The following is a 16741-nucleotide window of genomic DNA, read 5'->3' as shown; positions in this document are numbered from 1 at the left end:
CTCAAAAAGGATTGTTATATTTATCTGGTTCTAAATATATAAGGATCTGAAATTAGTTTGTGAAATTCAGACTAAACTGGCGTGGGGTTGAGTTGTTGAAGTTCTGCCTTTGAGCTCTTGCATCAATGTGAGCAGACTAGTAATAGTTATTGTACCATATGTTACTTGTATATCTATGCACATATATTTATATGAATACAACTTTCAAAGCTAAAAATCTTAACATCTCCTTCCCTTTTTCCAATACCTTCTCCATTCTGTTTTTAGTGTTAACCTGTTACATAGGATCCGAGCATCAACTCAGTTACTAAGTAAAGAAAGTCCGATGAGAAGATGAGGACCCTCAGCACCACCATCGGCCACCATGGGGGAGCTTCCTGGCTTCCAGGGGTATTTTGCTACTAAGCATCTAGTCCTACCCTGACCACACTCTGAGATGTTCCCGGCGTCTCTGGGCTGCTCATCTTCAGCCAGCCCTCCTCTTCCTGTGTTGTTCCTTCACTTCAGCAATTTCTGCGTGTTTGTATGTGCATGCACATGTGTGGGGGAGGGGGTCTTAGAGGGAAACCTTGGTTGCCATATCTCAGGCACCGTCGCCCTCTTCACTTTATTGGAAGTTGCCTGTCACTGGCCAGGAACTCATGAAGTGGGTTGAGCTAGCTAGTCCCAGGGATTCTTGAGCCTCTACCTCCCCAGCACTGGGATTGCAACTGTCCATCACTAGACCTAGCTTTTCTTTCTTTAAAAGAATTAAGGAATAGCCAGACAGTGGTGGTGTACACCTTTAATCCCAGCACTCAGGAGGCAGAAGCAGGTGAATCTCTGTGAGTTCAAGGCCAGTGTGGTCTACAGATTGAGTTCCAGGATAGCAAGGGCTGTTATACAGAGAAACCCTGTCTTAAAAAAAAAAAAAAAAAAAAAAAAAAAACAGCAACAATAGCAAAAATAAACAACAAAAAAAGAATTAAGGAATTAAGTGTGTGTGTGTGTGTGTGCAGGCACAGATGTACCTCCGTGTTTATGTAGAGGTCAAAGGACAGCTCTCCAGTCTGTTCTCTCCTGCCCTCTTCTAGGATCTGAGACTCAAACTCCGGTCAACAGGCCTGTTCACAAGCACCACTACCTGCTGAGACATCTCACTGGCCTCCACGATTTTGCATGTGGGTTTTAGGGATCAAACTCACTCTTTGTACTTAAAAGTCAAGCAGTTTGCTGACTGAGCTGTCTTCCCAGTGTTTTTTAGCCCTGACACTCCAGGCTATCCTGTTTGGTGACTTCTGACTTATTACCCAGGTGGCCAACTTTCTTTCCCCCCCTCCCCAATCTCAGAAGTCTTGGGAAAAAAGATGAATTCTCAGGTATGCCATGAATTAGACTCTTGTTTGGTTCTCTTGTTGGAGAACTGGCCATGATGCAGATAATTAGCCCTCCAGGTCCCAGATCTAGGCAGACAGAGCTGTTCTAAGTGAACCCACAGAACAGGAGAAGGCCACAGAGGATTTCAAAGATTCTACAAGAAAGAAAATGAAGTCGGGAAACATGGGGAAACAGGTAGGATCTAGGCTCCCTCAGGTTTCTGGAAATCCTGGCTCTCTCATCAGAGGCTATTAGTTTCTTGCTCAGGGTTCCTCCCAAGTGTGAGAAAGCCCCAGTCCAGCTGCTGACACTTTTGGTTGCTAATGCTCACAGCTGGAGCCTCTCTGGAGAGCAGCTCTGGGTATCTGTAGCTGATGGGCACGTGCTCAGCATCTTCCTTAAGAGGCCCATAACCAATGTCTAATTTGTAAGGAAGCTACTATCTATCTCAAGGAAGCAACTCTGTTATAACTCCCACCCCAGAGGTCACCACAGAATGCTTACTCCCTCCGAGGTCGTGTGCTGACTTAGCTCCTCCATTTCCCCACATCCAGAAAACATTCCCTTAGTAAGTCGGGGATGCTGCTGTCTTTCTCTGGCTTTTCCTTTAGGGAAAAAGGCCCAAGGCATTCTTTAAGAGTTACAATGTTTCATTTCGCTGAATGGGTATGTTGAAGATGTTTCCTCAATACCAAATCCGTTGCTCTTCCTCACACTGACAATCTATCTCCTGCCCCTTCTGTCCTTTAGGTGCCATCCTGCCCTGCAGGTGTCCTTCCCCAAGGGCTGACTTTCTTGACTCTTTGCCTAGGTCAAACTCCTTCCTATTGACCTAGTTAGAGGTACCATATCCCATCCCAGGCAATCAGTTGTTCTGGGGGGAATTTGATGGTTGTTTAGTGAACAGATAACTTGCTGTGAGAGAGCAACACCCACCGAGATGGGAAACATTCTCACTTTTATTTACCACCACATTCTTAGTGCCTCCATTAGTGCCCAGAGCAAGTAGGCATGCGGATACCAATGCACGTCTGTTGAGGGAATGATGTGAAATAGTAATACAAAAGAGAACTGCCAGCACTGCTGGAGGGTGTGGCAGGAGTCAGTCTGGCACGCCTCTCAGAGCTATCTGTCATCCTGCCTTTGATAGTCTGGAGCCCGTGGGTAATAACGAAGATCAAGGTGGTGGAGCGATGGAGGCTGGAGCAGAACCTCATCAGGGTGAAGGCAGTGTGGTGGGGAACTGCAGTATGCAGACAGCTCTTCCTACACCAGCAGGGATAACAAACAAGCCCCCGCCCCCCCAAGTTGAGGCGTGTTCTACAGAAATGGACTTTTATGGGGTGTGCAATTCTCCTTCTGTAGTCTGCCATTTCCCTAGAACATTCCTGGCGAGCTAATGACTTCTGCATTCCCAGGGGAGGCAGGGGCCCAGCTTCCATGGCCTCCTCAGAGTTGTGCTGCCTAGAATGTCCCCTTTCCTAGTATTTGTGACAACCCACATCTGGTGTTAAGAAGCTGAGATAACCTTAGCCCTAAGCTCAGTGGGGCTCACTTGCTGTGGCTAAGGTGGGAAAGGTTAGCTCCAGGCTCTGAAGGCGCCCCAGTACCCTGTGCATGCCAGTTAGGGCAGCCCCTGTACAGCTTCCCACCCGCAGAAGTGCTAATGCCCCTGGCAAGGACACAACTAGAGTCTAGACGGTCACCCAGGCTGGAAGCCAAGTAAGAGCTTGATGTACCTTTGTTGTTTTTATAGAATTAAATTAGACATTTTACAAAACTCTGCATCATTCCAATTATAAGATTTTGGAAGTGGCCAGACCTATTGAATTACCGAGTAGCTTTCAGAATTATGGATCTCACAGGTTATTAGTTCTGCCTCGCCTGCATACCATGTAACAAAAATCCCCAGGAAATTACCTTCCTCCTCTGAATCATTCTTCAGTGACAAGGACCTTCCTTGTTTCTGTGACAGTGTCATCTTTGATAGCTATCACTTCTTGTTTTCAAAAAAAGTACTCTTTCCATCCCTTTTTGCAGGCTTTTTTTTTTCTGTTGTGGTGACAGGTGATAGGTGGAAAGCTGTAAAGAGATTAAAGGGAATTGAGATCTGATGACCAATCCCAAGGCCTATTGTGCTGACTCAGGAAAGGAAAAAGCCTCTCCTGGGATAGGACTGTGCTCTGCCCTCCGAGGACCATGAAGCAGAAGCTGAATTGGTATTACATCTGCCAGTGGACCTACATAGCAGGAAGCAAACCAAGACATTGCTCAGAACAGAGGACAGAGGCACTGCCCCCTGCTGTCTACCTGGTGATAAGACACCACCATCACCCTCCCATGAACTCCCACGATTCCCAGCAGCTGATTCCCCAGCATCAGCCACATAAATCACATTGCTTCATTTATTTCATCCTTTGGTCTCCAAAACCACATGTGACTCCTAGAGATAGAAGTCCGCGGCATGTTCCTAATTTCAGGTGATTACTGTGTACAGGATAAACACAGCATAGGTCCAATCTACTGAGGAAAACAAATGCCTTCAGCATATGGTTCAAGCTGCATTTAAATGATTTATAAAATTAGTGTCCACTTCAATTTCAACAGAAAGAAAAGGCTAATGTATTTCAAGCAAAATTAGTTCATTATTAGGACTAGATGGGAGAATGGTTTTCTAGCTAATGCATTTGTGTACATTGGCAATTGATTTCCTAAGATACAGCTGAGGCTTATGTTTAAACTCAATCAAAATACAGATCCACTATGATGGTTTGCTTAGAAGAGAGAAGTTAAAAGATGCTAGTCTAATTTATATATGTAAATATCACCTGTACTAAAGTCTTAATCTTTTTATGTATAATCTGAAGCCAATCTTTTATTCTCTAAACATCTGTATTAGTTTTTTTTTTGTAGAAGTCGTGTATGTTCCATTTCTCCTTAAATCACATAGCCAGATGAAGGTGAAAGAATTCACATCCAAACCAGAGCATAAAGTAGCACTCCATTCCACAGGATGCACGATCATGCTTGCCTTTTGCACTTTTTTTTTGATAGATATTTTTCAGGTTTTGGTATCAAATGACTTTTATACTTTTATCCTCCAGAACCCATGTAAAAATCTAGGCATAGCTATGTATGCCTGTAAGCCCAATACTGAGGCATGGAGATGGTAGATTTTGAGAGCTCACTAGCCAGTTAGCCTAGCTGAAACTAAAAGTTTCTGGTTCAGGGAGAGACTCTGCCTCAAAATAAGGAGGTGGAGAATGATTAAGAAACTTGACTTCCCCTTTGGCCTTCATATGCACACACACTGGCACACTCACCCGCACATCCGTGTGCATGCAGCATGGGCGGGCACACGCATGTGGGTGCGCACACACACATGTATCGGCGTAAATAAATGCAATGCAGATACTAAAGAATATTCACACTTTAATGATAAACTTACAGAACCGATGTTCCGACGTGGCACAGGAGGTAGGAAAGAAAAAGGGCCCATTTATCTGTAGGCATTCGCCCGAGGCAAACCCTGCCCCCTAAAGGGGCTGTCTTAACCCTACACACACACATACACAGAGTTAGTATTAGTACTTGATTTGGATAGGTGTCACCCAAAGGTCTCAGTATTGAAAGCTCGGTGCTCATGGCAATGCAATTGTGGACCCCAGGAAGTGGAGCCTGATAGGAGGTCCTTTAGTAACTGGGGACAGAGCTCTGAAGAGGAGTTTGGATCTGCAGCCATTTCTCTTTCCCTCATATGCCCGAGCTAATGAGACGAGTGGTTTTTGCTCTGTTACTCCGTGGCACAATGACACACTGCTTTACTACCAGCCCAAAACGGCAGGACCACTCAATCAATGAGCTAACGTCTTGAAAACTCAGGGAAAATTAAACCTTGTCTCTATACATTAAATCATCAAGATATTTCATCATTGCGGCACGTATCTCCCTCTGTCATTTTATTCTTCCCGAGCACATGCGACACTAAGCAACTGTGGACTGAACGAACTCTCTGAAACCATGACCCAAAAGAAGTCCTTCCTCCCTTAAATCAGTCTCTTGGGTATTTTTGGTGAAATATTTGCAGCATGTTTTATATAAATTCCAAAAGTATGAGGTGACCTCACAGGCTAGGACTCTCAACAATTTCAGAATTACCTGATTCATCACTCTGACTTATACGGTCCTACTAGAAGCTAGAAACTGCTGAGAATGCAGTGTCATGTGACAAAAGGAAGCTGACTGAGACAACCAGGGCCTACCTTGCATGCCTGGCTCACATAACTTCTAGATTTCCCTTGTCCTTTGCCTGTCTCTCTGTAGTAAGCTCACTCAATTCAACTTGAGTACCAGCCTGAACTCAGACAGACTCGTAGCCTGTGCACAGTGAGTCTTCTTCACAATGAAGTTATGTGTGCAGGTGAAGGTTTTAGCAGAATGGGATCAACGCAGAAATTTCTTCTAGTGTCCCTTACCCCTGCAGGAAGGTACTATCACTCCTTAAGCCATTCTTCACCAGAAATAGAAAACAAACCGACCATTCTCTCTTTGGGCAAAAACTTCCCATATCTGCTTCCCAGCCAGGAAATAGCCAGTAGATAAGAAAGATAAGAAAAGAGCTCCTGTAGTGACCCAAAGGCTGTTGGGACTCAGCCGCTCAGGTCCATCACCATCAACCTGGAGGCTAACCTAAGTTGCTAATTATCCCATTCCTCTGAGGAAAGAAAAGACCTCTTTATTTTGTAGGCACACCGATTCTCTTTAGCTGTATCACATAAGGCTTTCTGTTGGGCACCTCCTCGCAGGGCCAGCTGCTAAGTAGTTCAATCACAGTTGAACAAAGCAAAGGCACCCTGAAGCCAGTTCCACGATTTCCTTATGGCAACTGTGTGGACTGTTAGCTCTCACCCAGGCTGGAGGTGTTCTAGGAAAATATTTGCAAAGATTCTTTTTAAAAAATAGGGGTGTCATGCAAGTCTTTATGGCTGAAGCCAGTGGGGCTCAACCAAGAGGGCCCATGACTCATTGGGGATATTTGGCAAGATCTGGACTTATTTTTTAGTTGCTACAACATTGGAGGGGGCTAGTAGTTCTACCTAATAGATAAAGGGCTTGGTTTCTGAGAAGCATCCTATAAGTCTTAGGACTAAGAAATATCTAGCCCAAAACGTAAGTATTTTGCTGTTGAGAAAGTGGTGTAGCCTTTGGGGGTATACGTGTGGTATGTGTGTGTATGTGTGTGCTGTGTTTTTTATGTTGTGTGCTATGAGTGATCAAAACCAGACATCTTGTCTATCTGGGTTTATAGAGCACAAATGTTAGTGTTCAGCTGGTACTAATAAATATTGATTTTGTAATAAGGCAGATGGAGTATTAAAGGGGGATATGAACTTCTCAGGTCAATGTGAAAAGTTTCTTTCCCTGGCTGAAGCAAAGCACTACAACTGTGAAAAGTACCATTACAAAGGCTTCAGAGAGAGTCTGCGCAGAGAAACTAAACCAAGAGAAAAGAGGAGAAGAAAACCAAAACCGATATAGAAGCCTTCCCAATTCACTGATTCCTTGCCTAGACAAGGAATTCTTTGGCTTGACAAGTTTGTCTGAGTGTCTGTATGCAGTTATGCATGTGACAGTTTGGCCATTCATCATTCTCAGGGGACTTTGCTAATCTCTAAGTGGATCGTATTGAAAACCTGGCTATTTACTTTTGCTAACAGGTCGTTTGAGCATCCTTGGTGATGCTATTGCTGATGGAGCTCAGAAGCCGAGTAACAGATGGGCAATGCTGCAGAGTCATCTTTCCAGCACTTGGATGCACTTGAGTGCTTGCTGTAGTGGGAAATACGTTACTTTCAGCCTCAAGTATTCACATTCGACATTACCTTCAGGATTTTCGCCAGTTCCCTAACTTTTTTTTTTCATTTTTAAAATGTAATTTTATTATTATTTTTTAATGTATATGGGTATTTTGTCTATGTGTACATCTATGTACCATGTACATTCAGCGCCATGTACACGGAAGAGCAGCTAGTACTCTTAACCACTGAGTCACCTCCCCTGTCCTCAGATCCCTAAATTTAAGATTACTGTGACAAGGACAAACTGGGCCAAGTGCCCAAGAAGAAAGTGGCAAAGCCACCACAGAGGAACAAGCGAAATGCCAGGGAAAACTATGCAGCAAAGGACTGCCTGTCTTGAGGCATCTAGAGCAACCTAGGGACATGAGACCTCTATCCTACTGGGCTGCAGGAGGAACAGGGAGCACCAATATGTCCTTGTTGAGTGGTTTCTTCCACTTGAGTAAAGGTGTTTGGTCATGAACTTGAAATAACCAACATAGAGGAGCCAGCATCTTGCAATATTGGAGCAAGGGAGAGTTTTCTGATCTCTAAAGTTTAATATATGTATACATGCATGTATGTATGTGTGTATGAATGCATATATATGTTTACATAGGTATATATATATATATATATATATATATATATATATATATATATATTTAAAGAGGCAGTACATCTCTTCCTGAATGCTTTCTGACAGTAGCAGTATCAGTGTCAGTCTGAGGTATCCTGGGCCCAGTATCCCACAAACCAAACCTTCCCTGGGCTAACTGCTGTAGGGTCTGAGGATGGCCGTAGTTGAAGGTGATTCTGTGATAACATTGTGTATATACACTTATAACCTAAAGTATTGAGCTACAGAGAGATTCAACTACAACTACTCAACAGAGAGAGAGAGAGAGAGAGAGAGAGAGAGAGAGAGAGAATAAAAATTAAAAAAAAAAAGCAGACAAACAAACAAAAAAGCCAGTCCAGGACATAAACTGCAGGAAGCTTTTCTACATGCTTATTCCATCTGTTTCTTTTGGACTTTTTAGATTTGTACGGGCTTATATCTGTAGCTGACATTGTCTCCATGGGAGAGTTTGGGTCTAGCTCCGTCTGTTCATGTGAACTAGGCAGGGATGAGGGAAGGCAGAGACTGACTTATGTAATCCCTTACCTTCCTCCACCTTCCATCTTCACTCCTGCAGAGTTAAGGTAGTTTAGATGTCTGGTAAGGTTACTTCCAAATCCGTCAGTCACTGATTTCCATAGAAGACTGGCCAGTTGTGCACAGACTCCATTAGAGGGGTGTTAAAATAGTTAGTGTGTGTGCTAATCTCATTAGCACTTGGCCGTGACAGCTGGACTGTATTAGCGGTAATTCCACCAACCCATATGGAAATCTTGTCAGTGATAAATGAAAGATGGGGCTTAAGTAGATGAACTAAACGGAAGGAGCACAAATGTTCATTTCCGTGCTGACTGAGGTTTTTTAAAGCCTTACCAATTGAACTGCATCATCACAGTGACAGGATGAATCAAGGCCCTATATTCTGACCAACATTTAGAAGAACTGATAAATACAATGCAGGGCGAAGACAGATACGATGACTCCCCTGCCCGAATGGCTGACCCTACAACTGTGAAGGTGATACTCAGCATTGGTTACGGAAACAGAATTTAAATGACTTGATTTTTCTTCATCAGATTTTACCATGGGCTCATCGGAGTGGAAATATAGTTTGTACAAAATTATTTACAGTTTGTTGGCTCTCTCTCTCTTTTTTTTTTTTAATAAGGGCCGTTTACAAGAAGACACATAATGGATTCAGATGAGCAGGACTGAAAATGAAATACTTCGTGACTGTTTCGTCTTATAAACCTCTGTGAATGTGTACTGCTGTCTTTACTCATCCCTCTCAGCAGCCCTGCCTGCTACCCTAGTTTCTAGACTTACGTCCCATCAATTGGCGTGGTTAAGTTTCTCCACCTGGCAACTTACATGGGAATGGGAGCCCACTTCCTCTTATAAAAGCCAATACATCCTGACTCTTGCTGTCTCGTGTCCTGGACGCTGGTATACAGTCATGGGATCCAGGTTTGTTGAAGCAGTTGCTCCTTCCTGAGGCTATGCAGCTGGAGGTGGGGATGCAAAGAAACATAGAATGGAGAGTCATTCTTCCAGTAGCCATGCCTTCTGCCTCTAGGGAGCAGTGATCTTAGTGGCCTGAAGTGGGCAGCAGGTGTGTATGAACAGGAGTAGTGACCTGGATGGCAGTGATCTCTTTGCTGAGTTTAATGAAACCTACAGAACTGTCCCCAACACTCAAATCCTTTTCCTACATCTTATTTTTGAGAAAATTTTCATTATGTACCATAGGCAGAATTTGTGCTGCATTTGGGAGGCTAATGCTCCCTCCAGAATGAGCCTTCCCTGCTTTTAAAAAATATTTTTTTTGCCATATTTTAACATATTGTTGTTCTTGTTTATTGCATGCATTTTTGCATTTTTAAAATATTTTCTTATTTATTTATGTATCTATTTATTTACTGTGTGTATATTGTGTGTCTGAGTATGATCTACACATGCAGTAGACAAAAAGGAGTATTGGATCCTGGAAGTGGTTTTAAGTTGCCCAGTGTGGGTGCTCAGAACCCAACCCGAGTCCTTGGCAGAGCAGCAAATGTTCTTAATTGCGAAGTCATCTCTCCAGCCTGTATTGTGTGTTCATTTGCACCACAATATAATCTCCATCGAAATGAGTGTTTGGTTTGCTGATATTTCACACGTACTTTGCACACACTTGGGACTCAATATCTGTTAAACTAAATGTTAATTTGAATAAAGAATGATATCTTCTTATGGAGTGATTTAGGTAACCTGATCTTTGTCCCCCAAAATATTTGTTTCTCAGAATCTCTATTGACATTTATGGATCCCCCAGCACTGTTACGATGCATTCCTTCTTAAACTAACCAGAATTCATTGCAGTAGCTTTCAAGTAAGATCTGAACCTGGAATGGGCAAGCAGCCCAGACTGATTTTGTCCCCAGGGTTACTGGTAATTTCTTGAAATAATTTTGGCCTTCAAAACAGGGAGGTGCTCTGGGAATCTGCTGGGTAGAGGTTAGGGATGCCAGTTCACATGCTGCTGAATGGAATGATATGGCCCAATATGTCAACAGCACAAAGAATGAGCTTGGCTTTGGCTCCTGGGAAGGGTCTCCAGGGAGACTGAACAGTCTGGTTGCTAGAGCTTGATGATCTGTATGTTTGTCCATCCATCACATTGTTTCCTCTGACTGTTTTCCTTATCTTTAAAATCAAGATCCAGAAGTCTACTTTGGAAACTAATTCTGAAGGTTTATGAGGCTCTAAAGTAGAGGTTCTCAACCTGCAGGTCACGATGCATTTACAATACAATTCAAAAGAGAAGAAAAACTGCAGTTATGAAGTAGCAAAGAAAAAAACTGGTGGTTGTGGTTCGCCACAACATGAGGAACTGTATTAAAGGGGCACAACATTAGGAAGGTTGAGAACCACTGCTCTAAGGAATGTGGTAACTGCCAGTCTCATCCCAGGAGAGATACAGTGTGTTAAAGTCTGGATGTTGCTGGCAATTTTGAACATCAAGATAAACCCACCACCAGATGTTTCTCATAGTGAAGGGAAAGGCCATCAGGAAATGCTTCATCCTGTAGACAGAGCCCAGGGAACACGACAGCAGGGGGCAAAGCACCAGCTGCTCAAAATCAGTCACATCAAGGCTGACTGTGCAAAGCCTGCTCTCTCATGAGTTCATCTTAGTATGTCACCACTGAAATCTGGACAGTGGTCATCTGTTAAGTGAAGCTTCAACCACATGATAACAAGGTCAGGCTTAATGTAGCAGATAGAAATAGCAGTTAGGATATAAGTAGAGCCATTCTAACCAAATGTTAGATTCTTATGAGAGTAAGATTTGTTAATTTAGCATACATTTTCGGAGGCTTAATATTGTTCATATGTGGTCTTAAGAAATGAAGGGACAGGGCCAAGACTCAATGGCACCTGCTCTAGCGAGCTGAGCAAATTTGTAGGTCACTGGGGAGCACGCAGTTTTTGCTGCACGTCCTCTGCCTGTTAAACCACAGCGTCTGTGGGAGGAGTTCTGCCTTTCTCGGCCACTGGGTTCTATATGCTAATATGGATCTCATTCTTTATCTTTCTCTCCTAGCATAACTGGATGAGTTCATCTTATTGGTGTTTATCATTTACATTTCTTTTAGATATTAGTGCCCAGTTGTCTGGTAGGTGGCCTTGCTCTTTTTTTATTCTGTAGGCTGGCTCTTTACTCAGTGGTTGTTGTGTGTGCTATACAGGACCTTCTTAATTTCATGTAATCCTTTCTGTTAATTCTTGAGATTTATTTCCTATATTACTAGAGTCTGATTCAGAAAACTCTTGACAAGATTTACATTTTAAAAGTGTTTTCCTTTGCACTCTCAAAATATCGGTCTTTTATGAAGATCGTTGATTCATCTTGAACTTATTTTTATGAAGGTCAATGGTATGGGTTTAGTTTTATACTTCTACATTTGGAAATTCAGTTTTTTCTAGCAGAAAAAGAGACTGCCTCTTTCCCAGTGTATGTTTTTGAAACTTTGTCGAAAGTTGGGTGGCTTTAATTGTATGGGTTTATTTCCTAGTTGTCTATTCTATTTCATTGTTTTTTTATTATGACTTTGTAACATAATTTGACATCTAGTTCCTATAACTCTTGCATTGCTCGTTCTGCAAAGGATTTGGCTATCAGGATCATTTGTGTTTCCATATAAAAATGTCTTTATCAATCTGTTGATATAAATTTATGCCATGAAAAATTATACCAAAATACAACAAAATTATGAAGAAATTTAGAAATAAACTAATAACTTAGAAATATATGATTTATTTGTCATCTGTACATATGTTTTATAATTAAAGATAGTATAATTTTCTTTTCGTTTTTAAGGATGGTATAATTTTCAAATAAACTTAACAATGAGAAAGAAATTGAATCTTGTGCATTAAAAATTACAAAATGTTCCTGAGAGAGATTGAAGATCAAAGTAAGTATAAAGATTGTATTAAAATAGATCATATACATATATTCAAACAATAAGCTTTTGGAAGAAAGTGTGGGAGGAAACTTTTTATTTAGACAAACCTTTATTGAATGGTGCTGTTTTGAATAAGAAATGTCTCACCTAGGCTCATGTATTTGAACACTTGGTCGGTCCCCAGTTGGCGGTGCTGTTTGCATAGGTTATGGGGAGGTACAGCCTTGCTGGAGGAAGTACTGGGGGGGGGGCGTGGACTTTGAGAGTTTGAAGCCTCACCGTACTTCCTACCCTCTGCTTATTGTTTGAGGTAAAAGTTGTGCTCAGCCTGCTGTTCTGGCCCTGGCTCATGCCTGCTGCTGGCTGCCATTCTTCCCTTCTCTAATGGATTCTTCTCTCTCTGGAAGTGTAAGCCCAGACAGACTCTTCCTTTTAGAAGTTGACCTGGCCCTGGACTTTTAGCACAGCAACAGAAAAGTAACTAATACATGGGTATAACACAAACACTATGATCCACCAAAGGAAAATGAAGGCCAGTTGAATTTCACAGAATTTTAAGCCTTCAACATTTGAAAAGAATCCATCATCCCCATCTTTCCAACCATGACCTTCACATCTCTCTTATTTTCCGTTGCTTCTGGGGAATTTTCTTGAGGAGCAATAGAGCTCTTTGTGCTGTAGCTTCTGTGAGGGATCTGTGACCATGAGCCTTTTAGTTACTTTTCAGAGTTAGTGTCAGTCACCATCTTTTAAATAGACAAATTGATGTCATCAATCCTACAGTGTACTGTGGGAAAGAATTCACTGTGAATATTAGCTCCTATTGTTTATAACTAGTCCTTTTATATTAAAGTAAGTGGTAAGAAACGTTTTTTCATTAGAATGAAGCATTTTCTGACTCCAGACATTTATCTCTGCATAAAGCATCGCCATTTGCATATAAATTGGGCTAAGTGTGCATCATTTTGTGATTTCTGAAACTAGTCATTCTTCATTAATGCCTTGAACTTCTTATGTTTAGAGACCTGTTTAGTTTTTTACTGGGCAGAGGGCCATATAGATTTTCATTGTGCCTTCTGTTTAAATTTGTGGGGATCCTTTTCACATCTTTTGACATCAGAAAAGGAGGGATAAAAATTACATTTCCTGTATAGTTTTATTGATTATAAGGGAGGTGTGTATTAGTTACTCTCCTCATTGCTGCTGATAATGCATTTTAAGGAAGGAACAGTTTATTTTGGTTTATAATTTGAGAGAAAGTCCGTGGCTGCACAGAAGGCATGGCAGGAGAACATACCTGATTGCATTGTGTCCACAGTCAGGAAGAAGAAAGCTATAAATGTTGGCACTTGAAAGTGTTTTCATTTTTATATAGTCCAAGGCATTATCACAAGGAGTGTTGATGTCCACATTTAGGGTACATCCCATCTCAATCTAATCCAGAAAATTCTTCTCAGTCCTGGCTAGAGACTGACCTAATCAAGATCACCCCTCACAGGTATGCCCATTGGTTTGCCTCTGCTGATTCTAGAGCCTGACAATCAATGTTAACCAGGACTGTTTACCAGGAAGGAGTGATGGACAAGACATAGCCACACGATGAACTGTGGTGAATATACTCTGGTGAGCTGAATGATAGTTTTTCTTTATTATGGTAAAATACCAGAAGGGGAACTAACTCCATATCTAGCCAGTAATTTCACCCTTAGACATCAACTGAGGCAATTCCTTCTTCCCCTTAGAACCTCTAGGTTGAAAGACTAAAGGCCTTCCATTCAAACTTCTGAGAACTTCCATTCCTCCAGATAGCTAAGGAGCTCCAAGGGTTTTTCCCTTGTAACGGTCCCATGGGCAATCCTTGCCTCAGTCCTTGCTGCTACAACTTGGTGACACAGAGATCCATGTGCTGGTGAATGCTAACAAGTCAGTAATGCTTCAAGAAATCCCTGGACAACAGGGGATTTATTTTCTGTTTTAGTTGGGTACTTATTGGCCTGCACACTGCTCCTTCCCAGCACTGAAAGGAATGACTGTTGCACCTATAATGTTATTTTTCTTAACCACCAATTGACTCTACATAAGTTGGAGAAATGAAGTCAACCCTCAATGCTTAATAACAGGAATGCATGAAAACAAGCCTTGCTCCCTTCCCCTCCCACTTGTCTTCCTAGAATTGCCAGGTAGATGTTCTTTGTAGTCTACTAGGACTGGCTTTTCCTATGACCTTTCTAAGACCTATCCACTAGCAGACAGGTAGAGACTTCCCCTAAATAATTCTACTCTATGCAAATTGCATAAAATTCCCAGCTCTTTATGACACTCTCCATTACATTGATATAGATTTTATTTTCTATTTTTAGATACTATAAAATTGAGAATAAAAAGATGAATGCTCAAGCTCTCATTTCCATTTCGAAATAGTCCAGGGAAGTTGTTGCCTAGGCAATTGATCACTTAAATTGGATTTTTGGAGCTGCCTTTCGCCCTCCCTCCACATATATATGGGTGTCCCTCTCTTGCCATTGCAGCAAACTTTGGGTTCACCATACTTGCTCCTGTGCCTAGGCAGCCCCTGAACAGTGGCAGTGCACTATCAACACAGCATACTCTTCCTGTGGAAACCTCAGTCTCTCGCCTTTACTGTCCCCTCATAACATGACCCCCCAGCTTATGTTCCTCTTTAGCTGCAGAATTTCTCCTTTGTTAGACTTTTTGTGGTGTCAGAGGACACTCACACTCCAAATGTATTCCAAATATTCCAATAAAGAATTTGGATAGGCTCTTATTTTAGTGGGACTTTTCAGTTCCAAGCATTATAAAATATGTCAGAAACTCCTTTTTTTCTGCTTAGCAGCTATTTCTTCTCCTTTCCTTACTAAGAAAACTCCAATTTTACTGAGGATGTCATGGTGCTCAGAAGAAAAACCATCATTCTGTAGTATATTTTGAGTCAGTCACTGTAGACATAAACCTTCTCCGGTTTTTAAGAGTGTTTGTGTTTCCTTGTATAGCTACAATGATATTTTGCTATTGGGTCTTCCTCATTCTTGGAGCTGAGCTACTGTGGATAGAAATGAAGCAACCACCACACATATGTCATATGTTAGGGAAAGCCAAAAGGCCTCGATGTTCAGTGCTGTATGTGTGCGCGCGTGTGTGTGTGTGTGTGTGTGTGTGTGTGTGTGTGTGATAGAGGAAGGTCATTGGTTAAATAAAAAAAACTGCCTTGGCCCTGATAGGTTAAAATTTAGACAGACGGAGTAAACAGAACAGAATGCTGATAGGAAGAGGAAGTGAGCTCAGATGCCATGCTCCCCTCTCCTGAGCAGACTCGATAGCTCCCCTCTCCCGGGCAGGCAATGAAGCTCTGACCCAGGATGGACGTAGGCTAGAATCTTCCTGGTAAGCGCACCTTGGGGTGCTACATACATTATTAGAAATGGGCTAGTCCAGGGGCGAGAGTTAGCCGAGAAGAGGCTAGATATAATGGGCCAAGCAGTGTTTAAAAGAATACAGTTTGTGTGTTGTTATTTCGGGGTATAAGCTAGCCTGGCAGCTGTGAGCCAGGGAGGCAGGAACACAGCCCGCAGCTCCTACAACATGTGTGTGTGTTTGTGTGCTGGGCTTGGGACCTGGGGATTACACACTATGTAAATGCTTTGCCAGTGAGCTGTAACCTAACACTAATGTGTTTGAACCAATAATTCAAATCTAGCAATTAACTATCCCTAGTCCTTTCGTTTTGGAACACAAACAATTCCTCATATTATTTAAACTACTTTTCATTGAGTTTTTGTTTAATTGCTAAATGCAACTGGTAACTTGTTTCGAGCATTCAAATGTAAGTAAGCTCACCATGGCTTAATAACCCAGGTAATTGTTACCTTGTGTAATGAGGCATTGGGAGGATAGAACTGAAATGTGTTCTTCAGTGGTCTGAATCTGCCCATTTCTGAAGCAATGGCTATATGGGGAAAACGGACACACCTGGGTTTCCTCAGCAAGGACATAGAAGTGAAGGCTCACTGAGTGGGCAGCCCCTAAGGTCTGCTATTCAGGTGCTGCTGCTGGTGTAAGGTTGCAACCTTATGCATCTGGAGTTACATTTTAACATCCTAGATGGAAACCAGTCTATGATTCCAGAGGAAAGTACACTGTGCTGAACCCAGCAGGCATGCCACTAGTGGTTCCATCTGTAAAACTCATGTCAGGTTGCCCTTCTTGCATTTCAACATCCTGGACTGAAATAAATCTCTGATTTCAGGGTACAGTGCACTTCACTGAACCCAGCAGACATGAAGCTAGACACCAGCTCACTGGTGATTCTGTCTATAATTTTACACGGTAATCATTTATGCTTTGTGGCAAAATAGGCTTCTGTGGATGGGATTTACCCAGATCAGAGGATGAGAAAATCAACATCCCTCATGTACCCTTCCATCTCTCATGTAGTGAATTAAAACTCTTCAAAGGAA

Source organism: Microtus oregoni, unplaced genomic scaffold (assembly GCF_018167655.1).
Source record: "Microtus oregoni isolate MIOR12 unplaced genomic scaffold, Mior012 000139F_ref0000186, whole genome shotgun sequence".
NCBI classification, from domain to species: Eukaryota; Metazoa; Chordata; class Mammalia; order Rodentia; family Cricetidae; genus Microtus; species Microtus oregoni.
The sequence above is the reverse complement of the archived record's forward strand: the minus strand, read 5'-3'. Positions refer to the sequence as shown.